Raw genomic sequence first — 23347 nt, forward strand, 5'->3', positions numbered from 1 at the left:
GGCGGCCAGCCGGCGTCAGCTTCCCCTTCCCCTCCCTCTTCCCAGTCCAGCAGCGCGGCATCCCAGGCGGCGCCATCGCAGCAGCCATTTGCTACCGACTCGAGATCCGCCCAGTGGTTTCAGCGGTTCTGCTATGGCGCCATGCCTGGTATGCGGGAGGCTCGACCTGCCAGGCCCCCCTCCAGTGCTGAGCAATGCGTTGTGCAGTACTTGGAGGAGCCTGTGGAGGGAGACGGCGTGGACTGCGCACAGTTCTGGGCGAGCCGCCGCCAAGTCTGGCCGGACCTGGCGGTGGTGGCTGTGCGCCTCCTCTCCTGCCCCCCAACCAGTGTCCAGAGCGAGCGGGTGTTTTCACGTGCCGGGGACGTGGTGACACCCTCTCGCTCCCGCTTGGACCCTGGTCTGGTGGAGCAGCTGGTCTTCCTTAAGGTGAACCTCCCCCTGTTGGGCTACCCCAAGCTGCAGTTTGAGACGGGCGAGTGATTACCGTGGGTTGCCCCATGGTTGGTCACCTGCCTGGCTCGAACTCTGTGCTTATCCCTACCCTCCCCCCTTCCACCTCTAGCTGAGCTGACGTGACAGATGCTGAGCCGTGCCAGCCAGTCGCAGCGTGTAGTGTGCCCACACAGAGATGCAGTTGTAGTAGTAGTTGTAGTGCTGCGACTGGCCAGATGTTTACAATGCCCACGCCCACCTAAAAAGAAACCCAATGCTGACCAGCACAGGCCCTTTATCTATCCACCTGTCAGCATTTGGGGACCTGGCGTGGGCACGGCACACCCCCCCAAAGTAGCACAGCCCACGGAGTACTAGACTTAGCGGCAGCGGCGGGTATACGTTCAAAAATGCAGTGTAGATATGTAAATACTGTATGTAAATAAACATGTAAATAATTTTTTCTTTAAAAACCCCATGTCAAAATCAAGCCTCAAAATTATGCAAAAGAAAGAAAAAAAGGTGACAAAGGGAGAACAAAATGATGAATGCCAAATGAATTGATTTTATTGAAAATGTCACCAGAAATCATGTGTGGGGGGCTTGGTTTACATGGAGAAGATGATTGGGTGATTTTTGAAATGAAACGAATGAATTATTATCATCTTATGTTCATCTTGATTGTGGTCACTGTTGATGTTGGCTGATGGCAAAAAACCCAAAACCATCAGAATAGCAATGAACTGGCTGCCAACACAACATATTGATTGATAACTGTGCAGGGGGGGAATTGGGTCTGTGTGTGTGTGTGTGGTGCAGGCTCAGTCTGTCTCTTCCTGTTGTGTGTCTGTCTGTCTGTCTGTCTGTCTGTGTGAATGGATGCCTAGCACTGTCTCTGTGTGTGGATGCTTTCTGTGTGTAGTGTGGTGTGTGTCTGTCTACATGTTTTTTTTCCTCCCCCCCATGCCTCCCTCCATCCTTCCCCTCTCATCCTCTCCCCTTCCTCTTCACCACCTTCCATCCTCCCTCCCTTCCAGCCCACCACCGCCTCACCTGCCCCCAACCCCGGTCTGGCAGATGATGAGAGTCTGGTCTCTCCCACCGAAGCACACACGTGAGCACGTGTGTGCACAAATATGTGGCTGACCAACTCTGAGCCGGACCCTCCCCCCTTCAATCCCCTCTACATCCCTCTCCCCCTCCCCTTTCCTCCCCCCTGCCTCCCAGCCTCCCTCCCTGCCTCCCTCCCCCCTCCTAGCTAGCAGCGCACACATACACACACAAAACACCTGTGGTGGCAAACACCACCAGCACACATGCACTCACACTGGTGCCACCACCTCTGCCTTGGGCCTCTGTGTCCTTGAGCAGATATGTGGTGGTGGACCAGAGAAGCATTTCTTTCCAGCAAGGCAAAAGGCATGCACTCACTGCACACACACACACACACACACAAAGAGGTGAAGACGAGAAGAGGCAACTTCTAGAACCAGCAGCAGCAGGTGAGTGTCGTGTAATTGTGTTGCTTCCCAAGGCCACTGCCCATGCTCAATGCTCAGTCTGCTGAAACTAAAGAACTAGCTACAATCACCCTTCCTCACATGCAGCTCAGCTCAGCTCAGCTCAGCTGCACAGCACACTGACTAACTAGACACTACAGCTGGTGGTAGAAAAAACAGAAGTCTAGATTCTAGAAGATGTCCTGGTGGATTTTAAACTTTCAAATCTGTGCTAGGATTGCCTCGCCCGCCTCCTCCTCCTCCTCCTCCTCCTGCCTGTAATTGTGCCCTCTCCCCTTGCAGTTGCGCCGTCGTGATGGGTTGGTGATGTGCGTGCGCCGTCTACTTGTTAGCTCTCTCCTCCTCATGTTGGCTGGGCTTGCCAGGCACTGGCTGGCAGCAGCTGTTGGCTGTGTGCTAGGCTCAGGCTGTGGCGCGCGTGACTGGACTGGGAATGTTATTGTAGCGGCAACACTGGTTGTGGTGGTAGCAGTAGTAGCTGTTGTTGTTGCTGGGCTGGTGGCTGCTGGCCTGTGCTGACTCTGCGCACTTGGTCTGGTCTGGTCTGGTCATTGGGATGCAGATGTAGGGTGTGTGTGCATCATCCATGGGGAGCATCAGAGCAGAGCAGAGCAGGTTGGCTGGCTTCTGTCTGTCGGGCCTAGTCAGTGGCAGGCACTGAGTGAGGCGGTGGTTCCTTTGGGCATCACGTCACCCATCATGCAGAGCGGCAGGTCTGCTGCTCTGCTGCTCCGCCTCCTGCTTCTTCTCTGTGTGTGCTGCTCTTGTGCTTAGTGTGCTGCTCCGCTGCTGCTGCTGTGCTGGCAGGCAGCACAGCAGTGGCCTTTTTGTTAGATCAGAGAGTGGGTGTTGTCTCTCTGAGTGTCCTCCTCTTACTTGCTTGGATAGGAGTGGTGGTAGTAGGTAGGCATTAAGATGGACTGACTAGGTGTTACGTGTTAGGGCGCCCAGAGAGAGGGGCCAAAAAGATGGGGTGGCAATTGTTGGGTTGCTCCTAGTATTATTGGTGAATTTCTGAAGAAAATTTTTTTTTCCATTGGCTAGAATGGGGGTTCGGGGCTGCCCCAGACCCGCCTCTGTGGGGTGGCAGCACCGCCAAAGTGGGTCCGGGGCCATGGCAAAAATGCCCTCAGTCCCTCCCAGCAATCCCCGTAGAGATAGGAGTGATGGTTCTGTTGTTTTTCTGAGGTGTTCTGAGTGAGTGTGGATTCTGTGATAGCAAATGAGAGTGGATTCATGGTGTCTCATTGGAAATCTCATAAGCTATCATAGAATCTACACTCAGAATACCTCAGAAAAACAACAGAACCATCACTCCTATCTCTACGGGGATTGCTGGGAGGGACTGAGGGCATTTTTGCCATGGCCCCGGACCCACTTTGGGGGTGCTGCCACCCCACAGAGGTGGGTCTGGGGCAGCCCCGAACCCCCATTCTAGCCAATGGGAAAAAAAATTTTCTTCAGAAATTCACCAATAATACTAGGAGCCACCAATTGCCTTGGGATTTTTGGGGTGGAGGACACCCATGGGTGGCTACCACCCACCCCAGCTTTTTTGCCCCTAAGGGCTCCACATTGTGAGTTATGGGCAAAAATTTATTTTTTGAAAAAAAATTGTAAAAAATCAGAGGAAGGTCCAATCGACTTGAAATTTGGGTGGCAGGTAGAACACAATGTCCCCTTCAAAACCAGCCACTTTTTGTGATCCGAACCGGTTCGGTTCGGATCCGAACCGGTTCGAAACCGAACCGGACCGGGGGGGTGGTCTGGCAAAACCAAAACCGAACCACCCCGGTCCGGTCCGGACCCGGTTCGGACCCGAACCGAACCGGGAGAACCGGTTTTATGCACATCCCTATGTTGCATATTAAATTATTAGCATCTCTCTTTTAAAAAAAACTAGTGTTATGTAAATGATCTATGAAAAAAAGAATCCAGCGTCCTTCAACTCAGACTGTTATGTACAAACCTACAGCATCAAAAATATCCTTTAGCCACTCTTGTCTGCTCATGGTCCTTTCAATTATGATTGAAGAAGGCACTTCATGAGCAACAGCGTGCAGGAGGGTCAGATGATCTTCTACAAAATGATTTGTCTGTCTGATCCAAAAGTAATTGCTTTGTCTGAATGTTCCTTGCACTTTTCTTTTGGTTTTGCATTCTAATTAAAACTACTGGATGGAATTAACATTAAATTCAGTACACAAGATTCATAGGAAAACTGGCCAGGACAAACTCTTTATAAAGGCTGGCAAAACACTTTGTGAGAATGAGTGCTTTAAAAAAGAAAATTACATGGACTTTAAGAGATCAAAAGATTATCCTGAGAAAACTGTTCAGTGTTCCCTTGATCTGAATATGCAGTCTCCAGGTGCTCTCTGGGAGTTGTTGCCGTTGTTTCTTCTTCTTCTTCCTCTTCCTCTTCCTCTTCCTCTCTCTTATATGCCAGAATGAAAAGCCAGTACTCCCAATTAAGGACCATTCACCCAAATGCTCACCTGACACTTCCATGTCCAGACACTGTTTAATTAACTGTTCCGGAGATAAGGGTGCTTCTTGCCCAACCAAGATACAATAGTGAAACACATAGTGATGGTGGTAGTATACTTATTAGTCTGGATACTTTCCCTCAATTTCTCAATATTGGAAAACTTTCTTTCATACCTGAAGGCTGACCATGACAAGTGAAACATTGGACAAATTCACGCAGCACTATAAAAACCCAAAACACTCATTCCGGGAGTTCGGGGTGGGTGGGAAGTCGACATTGGCCATGTCATTCAAACCCACCAATATCAGCTCCATCATCTGACTTATGGTTCTGGAACCAACATTTGTAACTTAGAATTGGTCTGTTAATAGATATTAGTTTGGGAACCACAAGTCAGGTTGACGGACCTGACATTGGCAGGTTTGTATGACATGGCCAATATTGGCTTCCTACCCCACCCTGAACTCCATGAGCTGGAGTTTCAGCTTTTATCGTGTCGTGTGAACCCTCCTGTTGTGTCATGGCCTGAGGCCTGACAACTTATTTGCCAGCAATGGCACAAGAGCTGCTGTGCTGTGGATACGCCCATATTGCTCCCAATAATGTCTGCAGGGAAACTGATTTAAATGGGTGGGATGTGGAACATGATTACTTCCTAGGTCAATTTGTCTCACATGAAAATACAACTCTCCAGTCTTATATTGTTATAATATTGGATATTGTTATGCTGCCTCCGGCTGCCCCACTTCCCTGAGCAGTGAGAAGTACAGGGACCTGCAGCATGTCTTAGACTTAGATTTCCTTTGGAAGAAATAGTCACTGTAGACTGATGGTGTGTCTTTGTTAGGGATGTGCATGAAATTTGCATGAATTGATTAGAATTAGAATACAAATTGATTCTATTTGGAACCATCGAACAAGGTGGAGATTAATTGGAATTGACTTGACTTTGGGCCAGTTCAAATACATTCAAATTAATCTACACTTTTTTCAATGGTTCCAAATAGAATCAATTCATATTCAATTCGAATTTGAATCTATTCATGCAAATTTTGTGCACATCCCAAGTCTTTGTAGTATTTGGTCTATTTATACAAATATACAGGCTGAACTTTGGATGGAGACAGACGCTCACAAAACATTCTTGGAAGTCAGCATCAGAGAGACCATATCCTACCTCCTGAGATGCTGCAGCTCTTTTCCTCGGCTGCTCCATTCGAGACCCTCTCAGTCGAAAATCCTTCATAACCCCCTAACTGAGCAAAGAGACAGCTTTTTAAAATGGTGATTCTCTTTATTGAGCAAGGGGAGAGCAACTGGCCCTATCCAACCCCAGCACAGCTTCCCTCCAGTGGCTGTTGCTGGTGTCTGTCTTATGAGTGTGAGCCCTTTGGGGACAGGGAGCCATTTTATTTATTTATTTATATCTATGTAAACCACTTTGGGAACTTTTGTTGAAAAGTGGTATATAAGAGACTTGTATTTTAGGTGGTATAGAAATATAGAAATAAATAAATAAATAAATAAATATTCATCATATTCGAATCAAATATCTTTATTTTGTTCAGCGACCAGCATAAGAATAAAACAAATGTAGAAGAGAAGACAATCAAACTTCTACTTTTGGTCATATTTGTATTCATTGAGTTTTCCCCTCTAGCTAGCACTATGCTCTGTTTACACTGGCTTAACTGTTTACACTGGCTTAACATACACACCTTTCAGGGTAGGGGAAATGGGGGAGAGGTCAGGTCATCTAACCCTTTGCCCCGAATCTCTGCCAGAAGGTGAGAAATATGTGCCTTTGTCACATACAGTCAGAGGTGACCTCCACTAGAATGAGAGCCATCTAGGCAACACATTAGCCCAGTTCAGACATTATGCTGTTAGAATGTACTGATTTCTGTACACTTGTACATCTGTTTGTGTGAATGATTGGACCTGCATTCATGTTAAAAGTGAAGCTGGGTACAGGGCCCTCAAAGGTATAGTACAGATTGGAAGTGTACTGCTGGACTGGTGTTCAACATAATGTGTGAATAACTGTACCTGTGTACAGATCTGTACCTGTGAACCCTGTACACTAATTGTATGAGTATTGAACATAACATGCGGATGGGCCTAGTGTCTCTAATCTCTTCACCCATTAGCCAGCAATTAAACGTACAAAAGAACAGCCAACCAGCCAAGTAACACAATCTTACAAGAATACGGTATATCCTTTTCTAAACTCCTCATATACATATATATAAGTGAACATTCTATGTGAGTAGAAGGAAAAAATGTAAGTTTGATATCTTCAATTCTTTTCCTTTCAAATTCCCTCCCCACTTTGCAATATTCTTTCCTTTTCTTTTGCTTCTTTTGCCATCAAAATGACCCTAACCCCTGCTAAGGTCTTCCTACTGTGATTACAAATTTTGGCAACCACATGGGTATTGTTCAGATTGAAATAAATTGACACCACCAGCTGGATGTCAGCTTTGACCTTTAGCGCCACATGCCCTGGAACACAAACATACACACCGGCATATGGGGATGCTGTTAAAAAGGAAAGAAAAAAAGAAAAGAAAAAAAGGCAACCCTTCGACTTTAAAGAATGGAACTATTCCAGCCACAAAGACACATTTTGCTGACCACAAACCCAAGAGAATGAAACCTTCACTGGTTGGTTGTTGTTTTTTTTGGTGGCCATTTGTGATTTAAAACCACCGGAAGCACTTCCATTCTGTGCACCTCCCTGACATTAGTTTTCCTTCATGGCAGCACATTTGCAAAAGCAGTAAATCCTAGAAGCAGGTTGGAAATGTGACTCAGGAAGCTGGCATGGGTCTAAAGCAGAGCTGAAATAAACATCCAACATGTATGAATATATCTATTTATCAATTTCCAACACTATAAACCTTCCTCTATTCAATGTTTCCAAATCCTGCCTCCCGAGGCACACAGAGGAATAAAGAAATTGGGACACACTGGCCCCTTGAGAGAGCAATTTGTGTGTGTGTGTTTGTGTGGTGGCAAAGCTGCTGCACCATCCATCCATCCATCCATCCATCCCTCCATTTATTTGTTTGCCCTCCTGGTGCATTAGAGCCAGCATGGTGTAGTGGTTGGAGTACTGGACTAGGCCCGGGGGGACCCAGGTTCAAATCCCCATTCAGCCATGATACTTGCTGGGTGACTCTGGGCCAGTCACTTCTCTTTCAGCCTAACCTACTTCATAGGGTTGTTGTGAGGAGAAACTTACATATGTGGTACACCGCTCTGGGCTCCTTGGAGGAAGAGCGGGATATAAAATGATTTTAAAAAACAACCGCCCCCCCAAAAAAAAATTATGGGGTGAGTCAGCTGCAGAAGCCAGTGATTTAAACAGATGTTTGGATCTGTAAAGTGTGCCATCGAGTCATTGTCGACACCTGGCTTTCTTTGGTAGAAAACAGGAGGGGTTTACCATTGCCATCTCCCACGTAGTGTGAGATGATGCCTTTCAGCATCTTCCTATATCATTGCTGCCCGGTATAGGTGTTTCCCATAGTCTGGGAAACACATCAGCGAGGATTTGAACCAGCAACCTCTGGCTTGCTAGTCAAGCCATTTCCCCGCTGTGCCATTAGGTGGCTGACTCAACCCATAATGCACCAGGAAGGAGGTGCCCCCTTCCCAGGAGCAAGTCAACTGTAAAGCCAGGAGTTTAAACTCTGGGTTTGCATATGATTCTCTCCTTTGGCAGCTGGAATGGGGTGCCTCCTTCCTAGTGCATTATGGGATGAGTCAGCTCCAACTGCAGGGAGTTTAAATTGCTGGTTTTTGGAGATGACTCAGAGGGAGTCAGCATGGCACACTGGCCAGTGTCCCATGGCATACTACTTTGTCATGGAACACTGTTTGGGAAACACTACTCTAATGGACAGGCCTGTCCTTTAGGCGGGATGAACAGGGAGATCGCCCCCATCCCTGCATTCTCCCAGACCCCATGGCAGGGCCCAACCACCCCCACATTCCTCATCAGCAACTGCTCCTCACCCCCCCCCTCCTTGATCAGTGGAATGAAATGAAAGGAATGTTTCAGTAGAGGAAAATTACCTAGTAGCTTTAGGGTTAATTTAGCTCCATCGAGCAAAGAGAGGCAATTGAATTTCTCAGCCCTGTGCAAACTGGATACTAAATGAGAGGCCGGTGTGTGCCCTGATTATGCATAAGGGTGCATGCAAGCCTCTCATTTAGTATTCAGCTCATGTGGCGCTGGGAAGTTTGTTTGCTGCTCTCCTTGCTGGAACGAGGAGGGAGGTGATCAAACTCCTTAGTGCAGCACTAAGGAGTGCAATCGCCTCCCTCCTTCTTCTAGCGAGGAGCATGACAACCGAACTTCCCAGTGCTGCACAAATGAGAGGGATGCCTACCAGGTAAGCGTGCACCCAAATAGCACTGGACAAAGTTGATTGAGGTCAAGAAAAAAATCAGGTCATGGCCAGTTGTGGCCACAGGTTCCCAGGGCAACAGGGATGATCAGCAGCATCTAGGTCTGACTATTACCAGACAAAGAACTAGCATATTCATAGTGCATTTGGGATACCCTAGGACTTAATACTATGTTGCAGCTGTATCCATCCCAAAGGAAAAAAAGCTGGATATTAGATGAGATACTAAATGAGAGTACTGGATACTAAATGAGAGGCACATGTGTACCCTGATGCTTAATCAGGGTGCATGTGGGCCTCTCAAATTAGTATCTAGTTCATGCAGCCCTGGGAAGTTGGATCTCCCCTCTCTTTGCTCGAAGGAGGAGGGAGGCGATGGAACTCTTTAGTGCTACGTGCTAAATTAACCCTAAAACTACTACCAGGGAATGATCCTCTACAGAAGCACTCCTTTCTTTCATTTCACTGAGCAGGAACAGGGGTGAGGACTTCAGGAGCATTGACTAACGGGGAGTGCAGAGGGTGCAGCTGATGGGGAGTGCCCTCCTGAGTACCCAGCAGGATGGGGGGAGAGGAGCAGCAGCAGAAGAGTGTGGCTGAGGAGTAGTGCCACTCGCCCTCAGCCCTGCACCCTCCTAGGGATGTCCCTGGTTATGGAGACTGGGATGCTGTGAAAGCTGGTATAGTATAGCAGCTAACATTCTGAGTTGCACTTCAAGAAGTCCTCAGCTCAAATCTCACCTCTGCCACTAGGCACTAGGTGACCTTAGGCAAGCTGCTATCTCTTAGCCTCCATTTCCCACCTGCAATGTGGGGATAAAGCTCTACCTTACAGAGTTGCCATAAGTGTTACAACAACACAATATACATGAAGCACTTGGAACATTTCAACGCAGCATATAAATACCGAGTGTTTCTATTGTGTAGCTTCCACTTATCTGGAAACCAACCTTACCTGAAAGGCATTTACCTGAATTATTTACAGTTATACGCCGAGCACAACACTCCCCTGAGCAGCATTGGACAGACACATCTTGACCTCACATATGGCAGGCTCTCACCTCATTAACATTGGGGTTAATGAGCAGCATGGCTTCCAGGTCGGAAGGGATGCCGTGCTGGCAGGGTTGAGCATTGCAACCTCTCGTCGGAGAAACTGATCACTGCTTGCACATTCCTCTCTCCCGCCTTGGAACAAATCCTCAGACTTCATTCAGAGGCTCTTGAAAATCAATCCATTCATTTCAGCATAATAACTTTCAGCAGGCTTGCTACATAATATTGCCTGCTTCTCAAGTACAATCAAGCACATTTTGTTTTCGGCATTCTCCCCCGTGTCCTGTGGACTCCTTTCCCCTCGCCTGCAGTTTGAAGGACAAATATGACAGACGCAGCTATTTCTGTGTATTCCCCCCTCCCTTGCAAACTATGCTAAGGCTAGGTGTGTCGTTTTTTACAGTTTAGGTTCTTTATCACTCCTCAGCAGCATGGCCAGTTCCAGAGGGTGGTGAGGCTTATTTGTTTGCCCCAAGACCAGCAAAGAGTTCACTGCCTCCGCAGGGCATCCGAGAAGGCTGGAGACATCATGAAGGAATTCTTGGTTTGAATTAGGGGTGTGTGAGCTCCCTAGGTTTGAGCCGGCCTCAATGTTGAATTTCCTCAGCCAGTCTGAGTTTGAACTGAACCGGACCTGGTTCAGACTAAACCCGTTTAGAGCTCTACCGCTAAAGGGGAATCCAGTGAGGAGTTCACAGGCGTGAAAGTGCTTACCATGGCAGTCTGGTTGCCCCTTGGCACATATACATGTCTATTTTTGCCCATTATGGCAACCCAGCTTGCCAGAGAGCACTGAAAATAGGGGCTCCTATTCTCATCTGTGATGCCCTGTGGCAGCTGATCTGCATATGCCACAACGGCAGCCCAAGCCTGGGAATTTTGCATGTGTGCCAGGAGCCATCCCTGATCTTGCCAGACTGAGCCCACAGGGAAGCGGCCAGACACATGGAGTGGCCTGGACTCCTTGCGAGTCTGTAGGGGTTGAATGTGGAGGGGAAGGTGAGGAGTAGGAGTTCTATACTTTAACAGATGTACCGAGGGCCCCACATCAGTGGGGCCTCCTATAGTTGGATGGGCTCTCCCATGAGAGTGCAGTCCAACAGAAACCTAAAGCTCATGGAGCCTCTAGTCCTCCCCAGTGGACTGGTCCCCTCAGGGGATGGAGTCACTCTGGGGAGAGCATCTAGGTTCCAAGTTTGTTCCCCGGCATCTCCAAGATAGGGCTGAGAGAGATTCCTCCCTGCAACCTTGGAGAAGCCACTGCCAGTCTGTGAAGACAATACTGAGCTAGATGGACCAATGGTCTGACTCAGTATATGGCAGCTTCCTATGTTCCTGTGAGAGAGCTAATCCCCAGCTTGCAAACTGACATGGAGGCTAGAGTTTGTGGGCAGTTCCTGTACTGCTTTGACCGGCTCTGCCATCACAAGTGAGCCTTTGCCACAATGGGCCAGACCCCAGGATCTCTGATGCCTTACTCGCAGTCTGGTGACAGGTGCACTACAGAGCTTGCTGGGATATGGCCTCAATTGATAAGGGAGAGGGAGGGGCTCCTCTGCCCTAAAACTAGTGGTTGGCTGGCCCGGGTTGGAAGTTCATCTGTGGGACTATTCCCGGGTTCAAGGATTAACCTCAGGTCCATCAACCTGCAGTTTGGCGTTATTTATGATGACGTACAGTTGAGGGGCACAGGGCCCCATCTACCCTGTTTGTTTCCAATTCTTGATCACAGAAGAAAAGGAAATAGAGATGAAACAGGAGATGGACACGGAGCTTTCCCAGATAACAGGCTTTATCATGGGGTTTCTGCTAGGCTTTACTGCAAGTTCGAAGTTGACCCAAAAAACCAATGCAAAAATTGATATTTTTTTTTACAACGGATATAAATCAGGCTATGCTCTAATGTGGGATGAAAAACCCAAATTGTTTTTCAATGCTCTGTTGTTCAGAGCTCTCAGTGCTTCCTGATAGCTCACAGGGACTACGGGGTAAATTTGGCTGATATGTGTACACACACCTCCATTCCGGAGGTGGTGCGAACTAAAAGTCGGGTATGAAAAACTTCATGGAGATGGAGAGATCAACATGTTACTGAATTTCCTCAGGTCACCAGAACCCAGCTTACCTTCCACTCCCTGTGTGGGTGGTCCCCTCCCCTCATGACACAGAGCCAGAAAACTGATAGTGGTCCCCATCAGCCATAAATTCTACAAGGGGTGGCCACTCCTGCTTCCTTGGTGCTCAAGTTCATGGGGTCCATTGAGCGTGCAGTGCCTGGCCCTGGCTGCTTTGTGTTACTTTATCCTCCAGGCTCCTGGGGCCATTACTGAGCCTTTATTGCCACATCTGGAGTCCAGTAAGTATGTGGCAACCTAGAGCAGTTCACAGTAGATTTTATTAAAGAAGCTACTTCAACCTTCATTTCTATTTTGTAGTTGTTATTGTTGAGGTGGACATTTATTTTTTATTTATATATTTACTACATCTATATCCCACTCTACCTCCAAGGAGAGCAGAGTAGTGTACCTGATTATGCTTAGACATGGTTATGTTGACAACCCTATGAGATATGAGATAAGTGAGAGATAAGTGATTAGGCTCAGAGTCACCCAGTGAGTTTCATGGCTGAATGAGGATTTGAATTTGGATCTTCCTGGTCCTAGTCCAACATTCTAACCACGATGCCACACTGACTTTTTAGTATAACGAAATGTTGTAACTAATCAGGTTTAGGAGATAATGACAATAATTTTGGGAAATAGACACACAAAGAGAAAGCACATCGGAGTTAGTTGTGCCTAGGTTTTACTTTCCTTCCCAGCAGTGCTAGGCCACATTGAGGTCATTAGGTGTCATCAGGGGGGTGTAGCTATAATTGAGCAGATGGGCTGAAACAGCCCAGGGCCCCCAGCTCCTGATGGCCTCCCAGATCCACCCTTCCCTCTTTTCTTCATTATCTCCCTCACTCCGAGGGGCCGCCAGAGAGAGGGGTGAACACAGGCCCCCTTTCCCCTAGCTACACTCCTGGGTGTGATATTACTTCAGTGCAATTAAGCGCCAAGGATGCTCCATTAATTTACATTAGATGCAGGCGTCTGCTTGGCAGTATGCTGTTCACCAGGTGTGAAGAGCTCAATTTCCCTTCTCGTAAGCTCATTCATTATCTCCTTCATTATTGTGGGAGGCTCTGCTGCAAAGAGAGAGCACTGGCATACAGGCCCATATGGATGGCTCTGGTGGCAATGTAGGGATGAGTCAATAGATTTGCCATTCTGCCTGAGGCAGGAATCTGGGGCACTGAAGCAGCAAATGGAATACATTCTTCTGCCCTCAGAGAGTGGCGGGGGGGGGGAGACCTAATATATACAGCTTTTGAAGGCTAAAAATAAATTATCTCTGAGTTGTTACATATGTGCTGGATAGAAACACCATGATGAGGAGTGCAAACTTATCAAGGACTATATGGAATAATCCCCGATTTCAACATTTGCTTTCAAAGTAGTGCATTCAATGCAGCCAAGCAAATTAATGGAGGAGAAATACTCATGGAGTATTTACTAAATACTAATGGAGGAGAAATACTCTCCCAACAATTATGCTGCTTTGATATTATTCGGCAGCCCTTGGTTCCTCTGGATGTGGCCCTTGGTTCCTCTGCATGTGGTTTCTTCTCGCCTCCATTTTCTTTCTCCTTTGCCCTCAGTGTGCATGGCCTCATTTTCCCACTGTGCAGTTAAGTCTTATTGGTTGTGGTAACACAAGGCTTTTTTGTTTACAGGTATCCATGACATCATCAGGTGCAGCATCATGATGTCATTGATGACATCATGTGGATGCCATGGCCAATAAGATTAAATGGAAGCAAATGAGACCAATGACCACGGAAAAGAAGAAGAGAGAAAATGGTACCAGAAGAACCATGCTAATATCAAGGGTGTGCTTTCAAAAAGAGCAGAATATTACCAGACATGGGGCATGCTATTTGACACTCTCAAAAATGAACATGAAATTGTGTCATTCATTTAAGCTTAGGTTTACACTGACCACATATCACTTCTCTGAAGTAATGGGTCAAAATCAGAAGAATGCTATAAGCCAAAGTACAAGCTGTGTGGCCCCTAACAATGGCATACAAAAATTAAGAATGTGTAGAGAATTCAGACATTCATCAACTGTGTGTGTGGCGAGGGGGGGGGGTGCTCAATTCAGATAATCTCAAGAATACTTAGAAATACTACACCATACCCAGTGCACCAGGCAAAGCATTAAATATCTGTTCTCTCAAACATGTTCTCTACACATTACATAGGAACATAGGAAACTGCCATATACTGAGTTAGACCATAGGTCCATCTTGCTCAGTATCATCTTCCTAGACTGGCAGCAGCTTCTCCAAGGTTGGAGGCAGGAATCTCTCTCAGCCCTATCTTGGAGATGCCAGTGAGGGAACTTGAAACCTTCTGCTCTTCCCTTCATCCCCTGAGAGGAATATCTTGCAGTGCTCACACATCAAATCTCCCATTCAGATGCAACCAGGGCAGACCCTGTTTAGCTATGGGGACAAGTCATGCTTGCTACCACAAGACCAGCTCTCCTCTCCTTAGACCAGCTCTCCTCTCCTTAGCCATTCCATTGGCTACTTGGCATTGTGTTGGCAATGTTTGGAACAATAGGTATCTTAATACACTTCAGATATTTTCTGGAATGCCTGTGATTTTTCTACATTGCCAAATGTGTGTGTGTGTGTGTGTTTAAAGTCACCACACTCCAAACATTCTATAAAGAGAATGCTGAAAACCTGTTTAAGGGAGAGAATACACAAACAAACTTGGACCAAGCTGATCTGGAATCCAGAAGAGGCAATAACAAGTGGCATAGTGAGAGAAGGAAAGAAGGCATTATTGTAGCCTCCACCTTCTTGGGAATCCAGGGTTTCACATGCTTTGGCTGATCCAGAATAGGGGTGTTGACAGAACCAGGTTGGCCGGTTTGGTTCAGATCTGAACCAGATTTGAACCGACCCGGCCTGGTTCAATTCCATATCCATCCAAACTGTGTCCGGTTCGGTTTGACTACCGAACCAGGCTGAACTGGTTTGGGGGATATTCTTGAAAAGGGGAATCTGGTAAGGATTCCCCTTTACAAGTAAAGGGGGATTCCTAAGGCTTTTGTGGCAGTGGAGCTACTTTTTGGGGAGCTACTTACTTGCCCTGGCCACTCACCACGGCTTGCCTTCCTGGTGCAGCAAGTGCACTCCCCTCTCCTTTATTGAGCCGCCAGCTGAGCAGCACACACGTGGAGGCCAGAACCAAGCTGCCGCAGAGCTGGTGACTTGGTAAAGGAGCGGGGAGCATGCATGCCTCACCAGTAGGGCAAGCTACGGCGATTGGCCAGGGTAAGCATCTTTTCTCCCCTCTCGCCGCCACCTTGGGAATGCCCCTTAACATCCCCAACTGGTTTACCTGAACTGGATTCTGTTCACTCACAGACCAAATCACAACCGGTTCAGTCCGTGATTGAACCTTTGAACTGGATCCAGTACAAGATGAACCAGATTGGCATGAACCACTTGTTCACACCCCTAATCCAGAAAAAGACTGGAAAGCTGCCAGCTCTCTAGGCATATCTTATCATCTTACATCATTTTAACCACAATCCCACTGCTCACCGCTCAATTGAGCAGCGTGGCGTGTTGCCCTCCCCCCCTGCAAGAAGCATGAGGCAGGGGCAAGGGCACAAGGCTAGGAGAGCCCCCATTGGCCAGCAGGCCCATGCAGGGGGTGGGGCTTCGGCCACGCGTCTCGCTCCAGTTCCGCTGCCCCTCAGTTCATTCCAAGAAGGCACCCTCCCTCCCTGCCTAAGGTATAGTCTGGGCTTCGGCTGGTCACCTTTTGGGGCCGGGCAGGAATTTTTTGGGCATTCATCTGATTGGCCGGTGGTGCACGCCTTTTTTTGCCTGCTCCATACTGTACCAGTTGGTAGTAGTTAGATAGTTAGACTCATTCCCGGTCACAATTTGGGCAGGTACAGTGCGGTTGGAATAACATCTGAGGCTGGTGAACACCTTCAGGTAAGCGTTTGGCTAGAGGTTGGACAGGGCAACTCTCAAGAGACTGCACGGCTCAGGGAGATCTGCCCTGGATCAACCTATTCGGTCTGGCGAAGCTTCCTAGAATTGCTGAATGGCTACCGGGGAGTGCTGCTGTGGCAGAGGCCTGGCATTAGGCCGGCTACGAAGGGCAGCCTCGGCTTTAGAGCTTGGGGGCTGCCTGGAGACAAGGTGTGTCACCCTATGCCATAGGCCAGGCATGCCCTGGTGGCACGTGCCTATTGATACCGCACTGTATGGGGTGGGCAGTCAATCCCTGTTATTTAAAGTTGCTGTTTAAAAGTTAAAATAAATTGTGGCCCTAATTTTCACCAATAACTGTGTCTTGTGTCTTCTTGGGTGTGGGGCAATGTTTTTCAAGGAATCTGCTTACACATTCAGCTTTGAGTTATTGAGCAATATAAATCCATCCATTCCAAGATTCTGCAGTCAATGAATAAGTCTCATTCTACATATGCATAATATCTATATTATTAATTCTCCAAGACAGGTCATGAGTGGGGATGTGGTAGAAAGGAGGCGATTGGCTGACAGAGAGTGTGCGAGAGTTCCAGCATTGAAGCGGAGAGAAATAATAGCAGTGGCAAGGAGGCGGAGGCAAGCAAAGCCGGGAGGAGGAGGTGGAAGGTGGTGGAGAGAAATAATGGCGGCAGCGAGGAGGTGGGCGGACAGTGGGTGGCTGGTGGGCAAAGCCCTGCTGGCTGGGAGGAGGAGGTGGGAAGCGGTGGCAGGACAGCCTGGTGCTGGCCCAACTGCCAGGGTGAGACGGCAGCGGGCTCTGGCCCGGCCACACGAAGGAAGTGGTGGCTGGCCAGCGTAGCCTGGCTGGTGGGAGGTGGTGGCGAGATGGCCTGGCCTGCGGGAGACAGCAGTGGGGGGAGCGGCCAGTCGGCTGGCCGGCCAGCCAGCCAGAAAGCTGGGCATGCTGGCATGGGCGCGGCTGGACCCAACTAGAGACGCAGATGCTTTGCCCCCGGGCCCACTAGTACAATCTAGTTTTTTCTTCTTCCTGGGATGGATACCCACAGTCACGAGATAGCATTAGTGTACTAGTGTACCCCAAATGCATGAAAAATGTGCTAGTCCTTTGTCCTGTAATAGTCAGACCTGGATGCTGCTGATCAGCCCTGTTAACCTGAGAACCTGTGGACACAACTGGCCACATCCTGATTTTTTTCTTGACCTCAGCCAACTTTGTCCATTGCTATTTGGGCACACTTCTTACCTGGTAGGTATCCTTCTCATTTTCTGGGAAGGTTGCCTGAAACATAGGGAGCTGCGAAGCACTTCACTCTTATTTTGTGTGGGAGTGGTGGTGGTGGCGGCGGCTAGGGGAACTGCACACTAGTTCTTACTTACTAGCATCTCTCCCATTGGGAAGTGAAACGTTGCACCACAGAATCCTGCAGTAACCTCCCAAGAAGTCTTTGGGAGACCTCTCATTTCCCAGTGGGAAGGTACTTGCAAGGTAAAAGGTGGTCCAACATTCTCCCCAATCCATTTCTAGCCCACTTTCCTTAAGGAAAGTAAGCTTATGGGATCACCCAGCTCCCCACCACCACCACGGAGTCCCTTTGTTAGTGTTCCCCCACCTCATTCACTTGGCAATGCCTGGACCAATCTGAATCAAATTTGGTACAGTTGTAGGGACACTTCAATGGCATAGTTTGTAATGATGCCACCCACCCCAATTCAAGATGGTGGGCGCATGGGCATTTGAGCCAGAAGTGGGCTAACTTGTGAACTCCCTAATCAATTTGGACCAAATTTGGTAACAACACATAGGGACACCTCCAGACTTGTAGTGACACATAGGAACACTTCCACAGCACAGCTTGTGATTATGTCATCCACCCCAATTCAAGAAGGTGGATGCAATAAAATTTGAGGCAGAAGATGGTAATTATCAATTAAGATTACAGTAAAAGGAAAATAGGCATTCTAACCAGAACCTCTCGTTTATTTTGAAGGCATCTCCTTCTCAAGTGTGTGTGTGTGTGTGTGTGTGTGTGTGTGTGTGTGTGTGCGCGCAGGGGACTTTCTCCAGTCAAGCAATTGTGGGGTGGTGGTGAAAACATCATGATTGGTGGGTGGGATCCAGCTTCCAAGATAGTCCCTCTGAAGAAGCTATTTACCCTTGCTCTAGTTACTTTGTTGCTGTAGAAAAACAGAGACAATCTGTTTGATCCTAGCATTTGCTAGAACAAAAACAGATTTTTAAAAAAACCCTTCTAACAGTGATTGGTAGCTCCATCCACTGCATATCCATGATTTTACTACACACAAACGGAAACCACCCTGGAGTGAATCTAAACACAAGATGGACAGAGCTGTTGACTCAGTGAAGGGGAAGCAACGCGGTTTGACTGCCAGGGAGACCAGACTAGAGCCTTAGCTGTCATTGTTCTGAACTGCACCCCACAATATTAAAGCGTTGTCGCAAACCACAGGTGTGTAAGTATTAAAGCAATATGTCAGGATTACTGCTGTAAAAGTAATGAAGGTTTTAATACACAGAGACAAACCAATAAAAATGACGGTGGTGTAGGAGAAGCAGCTCTAAACAAATAGTGGAGGGCGCATTTTCAAAGTTAGGTTAGCTGACTGAATGTAAGAGTTTTACTTAGTACTGGCAGCTAACTGTAACAAATGTTATCATTATGAATAGTAGTTGCAAGGAACCAATGGCAGGAGAGGGGCATGCCTTTATCTCCTGCTTGTGGCCTTCCCAGAGGCATCTGGTGGGCAACTGTGGGGAACAGGATGCTGGACTAGAGAGGCCATGGGCCTGATCTTCTTCTTTTGAATTATTACAAGATTTTTTAAAAAAACATGTTGCTTCTAGTGGCAGGTTAGTGTTCCTAGCTGTGAGTTTGTTTAATTGTGGGCAGGTACTCTATCTTGCATTAAAAAATGGTGATTGGCATGCCTACTCACAAGTAGGTGCTCCAACCTGCCATTTCAAGTGGCAACCCTAAAGGGACCAAGGTTCCTTATTATAATTCTTCAGGCATCATGAGCAGCTTTGTAGGAAAGCAGATACCTCAGAACCAACCTGAGTCCAGACGTATAGATTGGCCTTTCATTAGTGATAGGTGAATTGCTGCAGTTAGGAGTTGGGCTCAGCCAATGTATTTTAAAAACCAAACCAACCAACAAACTTTAATGAGGTGCTGATTTCTGTCTTTCCTAAGACAGAACCCAGAAATGGAATCCAAACAGACTGCACTACTGTTTGAGGTATGTAAAAAACCAGCTGGTGTCAACATGCTTAGAAACCTAAGCATGGTGGTGATGGCCGATGAGAAGTGGTGATGTCGCTGATGTTTATATTCATTTGGCTTGGGATACAAATCTGTCCAGTTTTTTGGTGCTTGCTTGCAGTACAAATTGAGCACCATCCCCCCAAAAAATTCTTCTTCAGCAGATAAGGGAGAGATGTTTGGAACCTGCCATGCTGTGAATGTCAATGGAAGTGTGATGGGGCCCACACTTCTGAGAGCAGGTCTCAGGAAGAAAATGTGGTATGTTCTGATTTGTTTGGGATCAGAACTGGGTTTGCTGAAGTCCTAAGTGAGCTGGGGAGTGTTAAACCATCATTAATGAGAAGCTGGTCTAGAGATCCAGGCTCAGGTTAATGCCAAAGTATGTGTGTCAATCTTCAGCAGAGAATCAGTCAAAGTTTGGCTACACAATGGAACATAGGAGGAAGTTGTCTTATACCAAGTCAAACTATTGTTTCATAAAGCTCAGTATGGTTTGCACAGACTGGTAGCAGCTTCTCCAAGGGTTCAGACAGGAGTATCTCCCAGCCCTATCTTGGAGATTCCAGGGAGGGAACTTGGAACTGTCTGCTTGCAAGCATGCAGGTGGTCTTCCCAGAGTGGCCCCCCTCCCCTAAGAGGAATATCTCACAGTGCTCCGATATAGTCTCCCATTCAAATGCGAGCCAGGGCAGACCCTGCTTAGCAAAGGGGACAATGGAAGTAATCAGCACTGCCTGTTTATTGTTTATTTATTTATTTGATTTTTATACCACCCTTCCGAAATGGCTCAGGGCGGTTTACAATTAAAAACAGAAACCATTAAAACCAATAACAATTAAAACAGAAATATAAATATGAACACCAATTAAAAACATCTTTAAAAACAATTAAACTATCAGAACAATTAAAACCCTGAAAACCAGGTTAACATTAAAACAATTAAAACTAATTAAAAACCCCTGAAAGGCCAGGCCAAAGAGATGGGTTTTAAGGGCTTAGTTATCCCTTGTTGTTGTTTAGATTAAGCCTCAAAGCCTCCCTCATGAAGCTGCCCCTAAAGATAGGGAACATGAGAGAATATTGAAATGTGGCCTGACCCCTTTCCCTGTGAAGGACCCCAGAGTGTCCAACAGCAGCAGTGCCTTGCCAGAGGGAAGGAGTCATAACATCTCTGTTGGCTGAGGGGTGGAGTTGTCTGATGGAGATGTTACCTCTTAAGTTGCCAGCTTTCTCTGCCCCATAGGGCTAGGGAAAATTGGTAGCTAAGGGAAATTGATAGCTACAAGATAACCCATCCCGAGCCAACTCAAAGGACATGACCCCTTCCCTCTGGAAAGCAGCTAGTGGTGTATATCATATTGAGATATCTTTCCTGAAAGATCAGGGATAGGCAGGCAAGGTGTGAGTCATCCCTCTGATCTTTTCTAGCTTTCTCTTTCTTCACTATCAGTGGAGGAGAGAAACCTTCATGTATCTTAATCAGGGCTGCATAATTTTGGTCCTCCTGCAGATGATGGACTACAGCTTCCAGCATCCCTGACTATTGACCACTGTGGCTGGGAATGATGGGTGCTGTAGTCTAAAAACAGCTGGAGAGCTGATGTAGTGCAGCCCTGGTCAAAATGGAGAGAACTAAAGCTGTTCACACATCCGAAAACTGGGTAGGACAAGTACCCTACCCAGGTTTGGGATCTGTGCGTGATCCTAAGTTTTGGTTGTGTGGGAGCAAACAGCTAGGTAGGAGGAGGGAGAAGTGATTGTGTGGAAGACAGGAGCTGGTAGGACAGCTAATCCCCTACCATGCTCAAATTGGTTGATTGATTGATTGATTGATTGCCGTCAAGTCGGTGCCAACTAGTAGCAACCACATAGAATGCTGGGTATGAAAGCTGGGTAGGACAGCTGCCTCACACACTAGGGCTGTGTACAAACCAAAAACTGCATATACAAACCAAATCTGAGCTGAACTACATGCTGCTAAACCAGTTCAGTTGAACCGACCTACTAGTCTGGTCTCTTTGAATGAACCAGCAATTTGGCGGCTAATACTTGTAAAGGGAAATCCAGTGAGGATTCCCCATTACAAGTACAGGGGTGGGAGACATTGGCTCCAGTGAAGGTGCAGCAGGTGGTGGCAGTGAGAGAGGTAGTATAAGGGTCTGCTTACCCACCAAACATGCTGCCCATGCTGCCACTCGCCCCCTGGCACAGCCCATAGCTAAACCACATGCCCCTCCCTCCTTTACCAAGCTGCCTGCTTGGCATCAGCTTGATAAAGGAGGGAGGAGTGATGCACTTTAGTTATGCACCACGTGGGGGAGGGGCAAACAGCAACGTGCTTGGTGGGTAAGCAGATCCTTTTACTACCTCTCTCGCTGCTGCGCCGGCCACCTGTTCGGTGATGAACTGGTCCACCCGAACTGGGCTTCGTTCAGTTCTATTGCAGACCAAACTGCTCCCGGCATGGTCCATGATTAAACCTCCAAACTGGCCTGGTTCAAGGTGAACTAGTTCTGCACCGAACCATTTGTGCACACCACTATCACACACAATAACTTCTTCCTTCTGCTCCCTAATTGTTTGTTCCCACACAATCAAAAATTGGGATTGTGCACAGCTCGCAAACCAAGGTAACATACTTGTCCTACCCAGTTTTCAAATGTGTGAACAGCCTCACTAAGTCCTTCCTATATGAGCAGCTAGAAAGTTGTAACCAACTAGAAAGTTGTAACTTAGGATGAACTGTTAGAGTGAGGAGAGATGCGACTATCTGAGCGTGTTGGAAATAGTTTTCAAACAAACATTTGCTGCCCTGAAAGCATATTCCAGAAGCTGAACACACATCCCACACTGTGTAGTGAAACAGCTTCTGCCCTCCTCAGAATGTTATGTCATTCCTAGTTCAATGTGTGTGATTCACCTGGAATGCTGTCTAACATGATCTCAGGACCCTGAGATACAATAGACCAGAGCTGACACTGAAGATTTACCTCATGTGAAATGTAAAGCATAGCTGGATGTGCAGGATGAAAAATAAATGAGGACATGATGAAAAGTGAAAGGATGAAAAATCTTCTGCAGGGTAAAACAGTTCAGGAATGTTGAGGGGAAACAAAAAGAGTTCTGCCAAGAGCTGTGAAATTTCACGGGGGTGTGTGGAAGTTTATTTCCAAACATAGTTGGGGATGTCACTTAATTGTTGTTGTTGTTATAATAATAATAATAATAAGCAGCTCAGGATGGCTTACAGCATTAATAAAATAGATACAATATAGGATAAAAATTAAGCAGGTTAAAAAGTTAAAAATCAGGTTAAAACCACAATTAAAATAAGTTTTAAAACTGAAATTAAAAATTATCATTAAAAAGCTCAAAAGCCAAACACTACCAGATAAATGCAGAGGATCCGATATTTAAAAGCTTCTCTAAGAAGAAAATTATTCAGTTGTTTCTTAAAAACAGAAAGGGAGGGAGTGTAGTGAAGCTCTTCTGGGAGGGCATTACAAAGTTGGGGAGCCACAACTGAAAATTCCCTTTCTCTAGACCATGGCAACCGGGTCTCCGTTAGTGGCAGGGCCATGAACAGGGCCTGGGGTGCGGAGCAGAGGGCCCCAATAGGTTCATATGGGTGCATGTGGCCCAAGAGGTACCATGGTCCCAAGCCGCATAAGGCTTTAAAGGTTAAGACCAGCACCTTGAATCTAGCCCAGAAGCAGACTGATATCTAGTGAAACTGCTGCAGGATGAGTGTAACACTCATGAAGTGACTTGCACCCTTGAGCATCCTAGCAGCAGCATTCTTGACAAATTGAAGCTTCTGAACCGTCTTCAAGGGCAGCCCTTGAAGATTCATATTTTGCTTCATAGGAAACTGAAAGCAAATCTGGTGGTTCCTCTGAAGGTGGAAACATCTGAGGAACTTTGCAGGGAAGAACAAAAGACCTTAACAAGACTAGCAAATTTCTCAGGAAGAAAAACAGATTTGCATCATTATTCGAGACAGACAGAAGTACTTACACCATAGGGTTTGTGCAGGCATTTTCCTGCATTGT

At 47.0% G+C, this 23347-nt stretch overlaps 1 protein-coding gene across 2 annotated transcripts in view; it reads right to left on the minus strand.

Annotated features, from left to right (window-relative positions):
* Positions 1–23347, minus strand: part of CPLX1 (complexin 1) — a 230267-nt gene that overhangs the window by 23115 nt on the left and 183805 nt on the right. The gene's annotated exons all lie outside the window — the stretch shown is intronic.

This window comes from Hemicordylus capensis, chromosome 2 (assembly GCF_027244095.1).
Source record: "Hemicordylus capensis ecotype Gifberg chromosome 2, rHemCap1.1.pri, whole genome shotgun sequence".
Lineage (NCBI taxonomy): Eukaryota > Metazoa > Chordata > Lepidosauria > Squamata > Cordylidae > Hemicordylus > Hemicordylus capensis.